This window comes from Aphidius gifuensis, linkage group LG5 (genome assembly GCF_014905175.1).
Source record: "Aphidius gifuensis isolate YNYX2018 linkage group LG5, ASM1490517v1, whole genome shotgun sequence".
In the NCBI taxonomy this organism is placed as follows: domain Eukaryota; kingdom Metazoa; phylum Arthropoda; class Insecta; order Hymenoptera; family Braconidae; genus Aphidius; species Aphidius gifuensis.
The window spans coordinates 20954308-20966627 of NC_057792.1; positions in this window are offsets into that span (position 1 = coordinate 20954308).

Consider the following 12320-nt stretch of genomic DNA (forward strand, 5'->3'; position numbering starts at 1 on the left):
GTGTTATATACAGTCGGTCGAATATTCATCTTGCTATATAATAGGGCGGGTGTAAATATAAATATAAAAAATTTTTGCATAAATTCGTTCCGGGAGGTGCGAATTTATTCCAAACGAAAAGATCCCGATCCCCAATCATATTTATTAAAATAAATAAAATAAAAAAGAAACATTATTATAATTTTAAAAATATAATAATAATAAAATGAATTTGTAAATATATTTCGAGTACAAATTCAAGCATACAACAGTGCATTTGGTCGCACAACAATTTATACTGGCAAAGTAGATACAAAAATAGTCGAGCAAGTGAGGTAAAAGAGAGCCTAGAAAGCAGTCCTAAGATGGATTGATAACAACAAAATAATAAAAATAATGAAATATAATAAAAATAAAAACCCCGCCTGTTCTACTATTACAGCTGTACACATAAATATACATCAAGAAGTGAAACACAGCTATATACTCTTTGGCCTCGGTTTGAATACTCGCGGTCGACTCTAAACGTATATACATGTGCAGAAAAAAAAAAAGAATTAAAAAATAAATATCCCGATAACTCTACATCGACCATTCTGTCTTTTTTTTTTTCTCCTTTTTTCTTCAACCCTTTTTTTTTTTTATTTTCACTCACGCTTTGTATATATCCTTTTGATTTTTAAACTTTGCACACATTCAATGTGTTCAAAAATACTATATACATTTTTTTTTTTTTCAACTGTAAATTTATCCATAAAAAAAAAAAAAAAAAAAAAAACAGATTGCAAAGGAAGTGGCTGACACCCTTATGTTTTTTTCTACTTGTATTTTTTATTTTTTTTTATTTTTGTTCTTGGCCGCGAAAAAAAATAAATTTAAAAATAAATAAATGTTACGCGCGAAAAGTTATGCTTCACGAGACACAAAACAATTTAACCACAATATCTTGAAGAGCCAGGAAGAAAGGGGGAAGGGGGGGGCTAGAAAGATGAATATAAAAAAAAAAAAAAAAAAAAAAATTACATTTAAGTGGACATAGTATGGCATGCAGAGAGTGAAGAAGTTTAAAATGAATGCAACAGTAAAAAAAAAAAATATATATATATAATATTAAAATGAAAAAAAAAAAAAAAGATTGCTTCTGCCGCAAAAGTCATTTTCGCCAGTTAATGTTTAGGTGTTTGTGTATATATCTGTGTGCCAAAGTCATGTTCTGATGGTGAAAATAATAACATGTTTATATTTATATGTACAGGACCATTCAAAATTTATATAGTACTTGTTACATTGAATTTTTTGGAGGCACCCTGTATTTATAAAACATTGTATTAAATCCACACACACACACATTAAAATATATAAATATATTAAATATATTATATGTGTTATTTTTTAATAAACATTAAATTTGTTGGCACATGCAACATGAAAATAAAGCCCTCGACCCAAAGATATTGCAAACTACTGTGCGGTGCATATATATGTATATATTCTTGAAGGACATTTAAAGACATTTTTTCCCAATGGAAAACTAGTTGATGGTAAATTCATGGCTTCTTTATATATACATGACATGTATGTATTATATGTATGTATGTATAAATATAGATGACAATAATATTCAAACAAATGTATCAAGTTTTTTGACATGTGTTTGTCTATTTTACATACTACAAGATATCATCAAATTTTTTTTTTTTTTCATCTAAATATTCATTATTAAATTTAAATAATTTAATAAATATCAAGATGTTATCATTCCTAGTATAAAGTCAAGTTTAAGCTAACATTAATCTAATAATAATAAATATTAAGCTAAAAAAATTGCATGATAAATCTATATTGAATTAATAATTTAAAAAAAATAATTTTATTTTTAAAATGTAAATAAAATTTATCTATAAATATATTGATAGTAAAAAAAAAAAATATATATGTATCAGTTAGCTTGTATATATAATTTAAAAAAAAAGATAAAAAAAAAAAAAAAAAATTGTATCGAGGTCATGAGTAGTAGAGTGCACTGGGGCGCGGTGATTCGAGTTTGAAAATTTCCAATGTTGCAAGTTGCACACAATTTCCAGCAGGTATATCTTCACTCGCGAAAGGAGCAATAGCACCTACTTTTCAAACCTTGGATTAACAAAACGATTGCACATGTATATATATACAAATGGAAAATGCGCGTGACCACACCCGTTTGCACAGATATAAATATATTTCGTAGAAGCGGTGACTCTTTTCTCACGGTATCAGGACACTTAATCGAATGCACATGCACACACATACACATAACTTATGTGTAGAAAATATTTGATCATGTATTGGTGCAATGGATTTAACAGAAAGAGAAAAAAAAAAAAAAAAACAAGAGTTCTGGTTGCTCGAGCTCTTGCAATGCAGAAAGACGAGAAATGCTAATAGAAAATGGGTGGGTGATTTTATATTTTTTTATACATCGGTACTGGATTTGCTGCTGCTTTTGTACATGAAATCATGTTGTATATATTTGTATATACTCCAGGTTAAATGTGTTTGTGTGTTGCTGTGTTTTGATGATGTATATTTGTGAGATTTAATCGTCATTGGATCCAGAACCAAGAAATCAATGATCCTGTAATTTTACTGACTCTAAATGTGGATTTAGATGTTTGTTAAATTAATATTTAAAATTTTCTTTGTGTAGCTGGAGAGTGCATTGGATCAAATTTAAAACAACCTGATATTTATTTACTCGAGGAAATTATAATTGTATATCCAGGTGAATATTTTACCCAGGTGGATTAGTTTTCTTCGTTCTACTTTTTAAGTATATAATATTATACTTGACGTATCGATCTTTTTTTTTCCCAACATTTCCGTTTGATTTAATTTGTTTGTGTTTTATTTTATTTTACTAATAGTCAACTTGTTAACTTGGGACTTTGCAAAGTTTGTAACTAAAAAGTTTATGTTTTAAAAAAGTTTTATTTTTAAAACACTGAATTATTTATATATTTTTTTTTTTTATTTATTTGATTGTTTGATTTTTTTTTTTAATCTTTACGTAAACTTTCTAGACATTTAACTCGTTAAAATCAGGAACCAATATCTATAGAAAAAAAAAATGCAGTGTTGTTAATTTTTTTTTCAAAGTTTATTGAAATTTTCAATGATGTGCAAATTGTGTGTGAATGACAATTTGAATGATCTTCCACCAATGAAAATAATAAATTTATCGGATTCAAGTGGACTTGAAACTTTCCCTCTTCATGTAACCTTAAGTTTTTTTTATTATCATTTTTTTCAATCAAGACAGTATAGGAGAGTTAATGGAGACTTTCAAAAAAATTATTTTAATTCACTTGCTCCATATCGAAAAGAAGACGTATAAGAAAAAAAAAATTAACAAATATAATTGAAAGAAATTTTTTTTAATTTGTCCTTGGATATTTTTTTTTCATTATTATTAATTTATTATTTATTTTTTTTGTTCGTTCTCGTTGTGAATTTTTAACTTTATATATGTATACACATTAACATGGCAATGTAAACATACTGTGGAACACTTCTTTTGTATTTTGAGTATCGAAAAACATGAAAATTGCCCACGGCAATGACCAAAATGAAAAAAAAAAAAAGTAAACATGTACTCAATGGACCAATAACCGCGTGACTTGCATAATTTTAGTAGTTTTTTAGATATACATTATTCATGGGCTAAAAAATCAATGTCAAAATAATATTGAAACATTTTAACTGAAAAATTTTAACTCGCAAGTAAAATTAAATAAAAAAAAAAAAAAATTACTAATATTAAAAATGGCAATAAAATAAGCTGGGTTATAATTAACTTTATGATTATCCAAAGTAATATTTTGCAGATACAGTAAAGATAATAATCAACAAGAAAATAAAAATGAAAAAAAATATATATGTGCAAGTAATTCGGAACAATTTTTAAAATTAACATTGACTCTTAAAGTTGTTTTGAATAAATTATTAAATTTCATGTGGAATTTTATGGCCAAGATTGAGCTAGAAACGACATTCTGTTATAATTTAAATGACTTGAAAAATTTTACAAAAAATACAGAGTATAAGTAGGTTGAAAAAAAATTGAAATGGTTATTGGCAGCGATACGGGGAAATTTACGGAGAATACGGAGATATTTATGGGTTTCACATACAATGCAATTGTGATGTACAATAAAAAAAACATAAAAATAATTCAAATTAAAATTCGAAATTTTTATAATAATTGTATTTTTGTGCTTATTAAATATTAGGAGAATTTTTTTATTTTTTTTAGAATTGCACCAGCTGAAACCTTGAATTAAACATGCTGCTGTTCAAATGAAATATCAGACGAAAATGGCAGAACATAATTGGCATAGTACTTGTAAAATTTTCATCGGTACAATAGACGTGTAATATCTTGTTGTGACCGTGGCGTCAGTATCCCACTGTGCAGTCATCTTTTACTGCATAAAACTGTTATTTTCTTTTACAAAATATTGTAAAAAAAATAGTCTAGCAAGGCTGATGAAACCTTCGATGGATAGTTTAAGTGTCCGTCTCGGTCTCGCATGAAGGCCTAATTAGAAGCATGGAAACATGAAATTTTTGACCTCCAGCGAAATATCCAGAGTCTTTTCTACAGGTAATTGCAAAATATAAAAAAAAAAAAATAATTAAAATCAATTTTCATTAAATTAAACAGTCCTACTTTTCATAAAATTATTTTCTTCTATCCAAAAGTAAAAAAAAAAATAAAAATAAAACCAAATAATTAAAAAAGAATATCTTATATCCACTTCAATAAAATTAAACAATCTCTCAAAAAAAAAAAAAATTTGATGTAATAATTTAAAAAAATATATTTTTATTTTTTCCAGTAAACAAGGTGGAGTACACTCTCTGTGTGACGACATTCATGTCGTGAGAAAAAGTCTGAGGATAGATGCTGGACAGATAAAAGCATCACACACGAATTTCTTTATTTTTTCATCTTCCTTTCAAGACTTTTATTATGAGTTGTTGTATGAGTATGAGATCTTGTATATGAGCTGTTAAAAAACATAAACTTATATGTCCTGTGGTGTAGATAAAAGTAGCGTTAAGAAAATAAAAATAAATAAACACTGTGCACTTTACGAGATCAGGTGAAATTCACCACACTTGTTATAAAAACTACCACTATTAAGTATATACATGTATATTTTTTTTCCCTCTTTACTGGATGTTATATTATACAATTTACAATAGTCCAAATAATATCAAAAACTTTTAAATATTATCATCATCAAACAAACAATAATTTAAATGTAAATTTTCATTAACAGTGAATCAAGATGATTTTATATATATATTATTTCTTCTCCAACATTTTACAGCATAATATTATTTAATTTTCATTTTTTTCTTGTTTATAACTGCCAGCACAAGATGATGCCAAGTGTTGGCCCGGTAGTTAGAGCAACATGAAATAATGATATACCTTGATTATAGCGCAACAGTTATGTACCTTATATTTTTTATTTTTTATTTATTATTTTATTTTTATTTATACGTATTTTACTCGTAAATTTCATGTTGCAGGAACTTGGTGTTGATGCGTAGAAATATTCATTCAAGTGGGTGGGTGTGTGAGTGTCTTTACATTACTGCAATTTATATTTTTTATTTTTCTTTGTTGCTGGTATTATCATTATTATTATTATAGAAAATATAGGCAAAAATTATTGTTGTTATTTTTTTATTTTAAACAATATTAGCCACCAATGATACCATCATAGAAAATTCTCCGAGTTATTGAGTTTATTCAGAGCTATACTTTGCGAGTAAAAAAAATATGATTTTTTAAAAAATCTATAACTTTTTTTTACAACACAATTTCCTGTAATTTAATTATAATATTTTATTTTTTTTTTTTTCGTTCTACTATTTTTAAACTACAAGTAGATATAATTTTTTCTTTAATAAATTTTTTATTATATCAAGTTTAATAATTTATAAATGAAAAATAAAAATAAAAAAAATATATTTATGATGAAATTTTTATCAATTGATTACCTGTCGACGTTATAAATGTAAAAAAAAAAATATATATAATAAACATTGTGAAACTAATAATTATTATTTATTTAATATTCATAGATGCATAAGATCGATATGTTAATTTTCTGATTTATATTACGACGATGAGGGGCGTTGATCGCAAAGAGAGGCGGTTTATTCAGCGCAAATGCGCTTGCGTTTATATTCATGTTAAATAACATTGCGACAAGATAAATAAATAATATTAAAAATATTTATTTGTTAATAAAACCGGAAAGATGTAGGACAATCAATGACGATTTTATTATAAAAATATTGTTCAAATATTGCAATACATCCGGGCTTGTATGGCCTTTTTTGTTATTTGATTTTCAAATCAATAGTTGCATCTTATTCAAATACACAATAGTACAAAAATTTGTATACAAATAGATACATGTAAAAAAATATATTTCCTTCTAAATATATATTCAATTTTTTATTAATTTTTTTGTGTGTATCCTAAAACTGCGGTTGATTTTTATGTACGAAAAAAAAAAAAAATAATAAAATCTATAATAATATTGCGGATGTTATTTCTATGAAAGTTAGTATTAAAAAACAGCTTTAAAAAAAAGATAACGAAAAAATGAATAAAAAAAATGATATGAGAAAAAAAATTGAGAATGTGAAATGTGGCTTGATTGCGTTTCAATTCTCTTCTATTACGTGCATCGATTTCACATTGGGGCCACCGAGGAACGTGGTGGTAGTGGTGGTGGTGGTGGTTGGTTTTTTTTTATTTTTTCATATAATATATTTCCGGTTAAATTTTTACACTTTTATCATAAAAGAAATTGCCATGATGGTAGTACATTTAAACACGCAAATGACTGACCTATTATTTATAAAAAAAAATATAAATTATTATTTAAAAATCATTAAATATAAATTAATAAAATATTTTTATATTTTTATATTTTTAATAATCAAAAAAAAAGTATATTTAAATTAAAAAAAAAAAAATTAAACCTTGATTAATTTGAGAGGATGAATTGTTCAATAGTTGATTTGAAAAAAAAAAAAGTAAATAATAATATGCCCAAAAGCAATTTAAGCAATGGTCCAGATATATTATTTTTTTTTCTCTTGAAACTTGTATGTTTTCATTTTCAATTAAAACAACAGTAGCATGATGATGCATGATTGGATGTCATGCTTTTTCATGAATAATAAATTCTAGTCATACATACACACACGACACATGTATCAGAATAATCAGTACAGCATTGTTTCGAAATATCGATTTAAAAAAGCTCGTAATATGTGTGTCAAGTAAATATAGTTTAAAAAAAAAACGAACATAACAAAAATAACCATTGATAATGAAAAAAAGAATAATAAAACTACTCTAAATAAATATACAAAAAATAGGAAAAGGGTTATCATAAGTTAAGGGTGTGGGAAAAATGTTCTGTGCTTGCAAGCACAAAGTTGACGCCACGAAAAGAAGTTGGCAGACGTGTTACGACCACACATCCTCCCTTTTTTTTATTTTCTATTATTATTATTTATTTTATACACTTGTGGGTTTCACTTTTTTTTTAAACATACATTCACCTATATATATGTATAGATTGTAACACTCTACACTCTGGACCACAAGCTTCCGTGGCTAAGTTGGCCTCAGGCACGTCCTACATCTTTCCATCCACATGATAAACGCCACTAATACAACCACACTCACACACACACGTGCATTCACGTGTATGTATTTAAATTGTGTGAATTTAAATTACATTTTTATTTTTTCTCATTATTATTTATTTTTTTTTATTTCAACCACAGAAAAGAGATACAACAGAGCAATGGGAAGTGGGTCTGTCTATTCACAAGAGTATGTTGCTATTTGTGTTTTTTTTTTTTTGGAATAAAATAAAAATATCATATGCAAAATTTAAATTATCATATCATTTATAAATTGCATATTGATAATTTTAATTTTTTTGAGATAAAATAAATGATAATTGAAATATTAAATTAGAGAATATAAAATTTTTTAATCTTGTTATATTAATATTAGGGAGAAATAATAAGGCTAGGAAAATCAATTTGTCGATATACATATAGAGCCAAGAGGTAAAAATAATTACCACAATTGAGGTTTTATATAAAAAATAAAAAACTTGATTGGTTTATATTTCCTATTACCGGTAAATGTCGAGAAAATTTAACCTTATATATAAAATGAAATAAAAAAAAAAACGATGCTGTTGATGGTTAAGGTGGTTTTTAAAACGGTAACGCTATTGGCACTCAATACGGGGGAATTTACGGGGACATTTATACAGGTTACGAGAAAATTTACGGTGAACATAGCCACCGTTGTATGTGTAGGACTGATTACATTGTGTGTGAAACCCGTCAATGTCCCCGTATTTCCCGTAAATTTCCCCGTATGAGTGCCAATAACGATTTCGTTTTTAAAATTAGGTCAATACGTAAGTCGTTGTTCGTGCCAGGAAATCAAGGGAAAATCTTCTCAAAGCGCGTATCACTTCAACGTATTTTTTTTTTTTTCTTTTTTTTACTACTCATTGGATGACAAGCCTTGGGGGCTACAGGTTGAGTGTTATTTCATTAGCAACTTTTTTTTTTTTCTATTCTTTGTTAACCATAAAAAAAACCATTAGTATTGTTTTTAAAAATTTTTTTTTTTTATTTTTTTTATTTCAAGTTTAAAATATAATTTGTTTTTTCATCTATCATTATAATTTTCCCATCCATTTTCATCTTACAGCTTCCAAAAAGAAAAAAAAAAAACGGAAATGAATTTCCGTTTCTCGGGAGAAGAGAGCGAGAAAGAGAGGGTTTTTGTATTTTAAAATTTTTATAAAATGACAATTGTTTAGTTGATGAAATTTGATGATAATTTATTGTATTAAATGTGTATCATTGAATGATGGCATTGTTGATGCACAAATTAAATGAAATATGCATGTGAATAAGTGACTAATTGAATGGTCATTAATAAAATTTAATAAACGAATGTTGAGCTGAACAAGTGTGGTAAAATATATAGTATATAATTTTTAGTTGTTGCACCACGTCAACACAATAATAATGCACTCAACACCGAATTTTATATATTAATAATATTATTTTGAGAATTTAATATTAAACAGGAAATTCAAAATGATATATATACAAGTTAACTGGAATTTGTTGCATTTATATTTAAATTATTTATTTATATAAATAAGCACGTGTAATATGTTTACGTATTAAAACGTCACGTTGCAATTTATATATATAATATTATTTTCCATGAATGCTGAGAGAGCGACACCTGCCTCTCTGAAATATCTCATATATAGTTATTAAGTCTTTGTTCTCGTTGTCATTACTAAAATGCACATTTAGCTATACGTGTATATTACCCAAACCAACACACCCACACATCAACTATATTCATCAAGCAACCCTTGCTGAGATTACGAGTTAATGTAGAGCAAGCTAATACACATCACTTTGTATTTGTTGCTGTTGTTTTTGCTGTTGTTATTTAGTTTGAATTTCCGTTTGAACGGAAAAAATTAAAATTCAATATTTATTATTAATAATAATACAGATTTTTTCATTTATTTGATTAAATGATGATTTATTATGAAAAACTTTGTAAAAGGAAAAAAATGTTTACATTATTTATTGCGTGGAATTATTAAAATTGCTAATTGAAAATTTTGAAGCTAGATATATATTTTGAGCAAAAAGTTATTTGTATATTGTTTTAATGTTGTTGATGTTTCAAGATGTGTGGGTGTGGTACCAATCACAGCATGCAAAATGACTCATTAAAATATGGATGACAATCGTTTTTTTTTTTTGACTCAATTGTTATATGAATGAGAAAATCAATATAACGGGTAAAATATGTGTGAATTAATTAACATGATAATTATTAAAAGCCAAGTATCAGAATATAATTATTATGAAATAAATATATAACAAAATTGAAATTACTTTGTTCTTTGTGGTGTTCAATCAGCCAAGGAATGACGTCATCATTTTTCTTGACAAACTTGAGATAATAAATTATTACTTTTTATTAGTCACATATTTTTTAATAATTAATTAACACTTGAAATTGATTAAAGATATAATTAATAATAATATTATTCACGTGTCGTATATTTTTTTTTGTTACATATTCATTAATGTAACAAGAAGGCTGATGATGGTTTTTTTTTTTTTTATAAGTAAATTTTCATGAAAATTTAAATAAGAATAAGATATAGATTTTTATGAAGATTAATTTTTATTAATTAATTCTGCAGGTAAAAGAAATATATAAAATAAAAAAAAAAAAAACCTTGAACTTTATGCTGTTTCGATTTGGAATAATTTTAAATTTTGTTATTTTTTTTGATTAATTCGTACTTGCAATTAATGAAAAAAAAAAATAAATCAAATAATTTGGCTTTTTTTTTTTTTAATCAATTGCAAGTACGAATAATGAACGAATGCAATTCAACATAAACAAAAAGCCTTCATTTACTTAGGACTAAAGCTAGAAGTTATTTTTAAAACCATATAGTCTACAATAAAAAAAAATAGTAAAGTTTAACACCATTTTTCCAAGACAACAAAATAGATAAAAAAAACGTTCATTACCAAATCTACATGTGAATCTCATTGCAATGAGACTCAAGCTCCTCATGAAAAAGTTCAAACGCAAATAGAAGAAAAACCTGGCAAAAGTGCTTGCTCTAATTTTCTTTGATATTTTTTTGATTTTTCTTCGATTATCTCCGATTTTAAAAAATCCAAGAAATTCGGGAAAAATCGGAGAAAATCGCTCCACAAAATGTATTTACAAAATAAAAATAAAAAATATAAAAAATGAATATCATCCCCAGTATATATTTAAACACACATTCTCTCTAATTTATATTCATAAAACAAAACATACCTCTACCACCAGCTTCAAAATAAAACAAGATAAAAAAAAAAAGAAGAAAAATTATATTTACTCATCTTAATTAATAAATAATAATAACATCAACAACATGAAATAATAAAACATTGAAATACCATTTTAATTGACATAGAAAAATATTTTTCAAAAGTTTAATTGATCATTTAATGTGACAGTATGATGATGATAAAAAAAGTATATAATTTATTTGCTTTAATAGTTAAGTAGTTATCGATCACACTGGTTTTAACGGTAAATAAAAACCAGGTGTCACACATACAGAAATGGACTGCCACAAGATGAAACATACTGGGAAAAATTCAAAGTAAAATAAAAAATAAAAAAAGCAAAAATATAAATAAATAATTAAATGGCAAGTTGTCTATGTCTATGTTGGATTATTTCTGTAATCAATGGGCAAGGGTAGCACGTGCGCGTTAGGGTTTATCAAGTAACAGGGCTAATTTAAAACTTGTCCATGTCAATGGCCGGTTATATATATGTACCACCTGCGCAAAAACCGTCAATGCGAATTGCAACAAAACTTTTGCAATATTATTTTTGTGCATTATAACTGGCCACACACACGACAGGTGCCAACATTTATTACACATTTATTTACTTGAAAAAATTAACTATAAAAATATTATTATTGTTGCAAAATTATATTTGAATTATTAAATAATACGTATGAAAGAATGTCCAACAAAAATATGTTTTGAAATGAATAGTTAATGTAAAACATACATGTGTGATTAAACTTGCTTGTTTTATATGAATTTCTAATGAATACTCTGTAGAAATCTAGTTTACTAGTTGGCAAAAAAAAATTATTTTACTGAAAATATTGATACGCTTGGTTAGCGATATACCGTCACGGTTTTATTCTCGTAAATAAAGAAAAATTGTAGAGTACAAAGTTTCTGCATACGTAGTTTTTTTTTTAACGCCTCAAGTGACTAGAAGAATTGAATAAAATTTTTAAAATAAATAAGAAAATAAATGAAATTAATAAAATTAATGTAATAAATTTTAAATGATAATTAATTTTAATTTGAAAGCTTTATTTTTTGGCAGAGAGAGAAAAGAAAGTATCGATTATAATCAATCGATTTTTTTTTTCTTTTTTTTTTAAGAATACATTAGCCCAGTATTATTATACTGGGCTAATGTATTTTTTTAAAAAAAAGAAAAAAAAAAAAATTCAACCCTCGTCATTGACAACTGGATAAGATTGAGGGGTGAGTTAGTCATTTACCCTTAAATCTAGATTCTAGACTAACGTGTGTGACACACGTTGAAACTTGGCGATGCAAAACTCACGAGAGATACGAGATAAATAAAA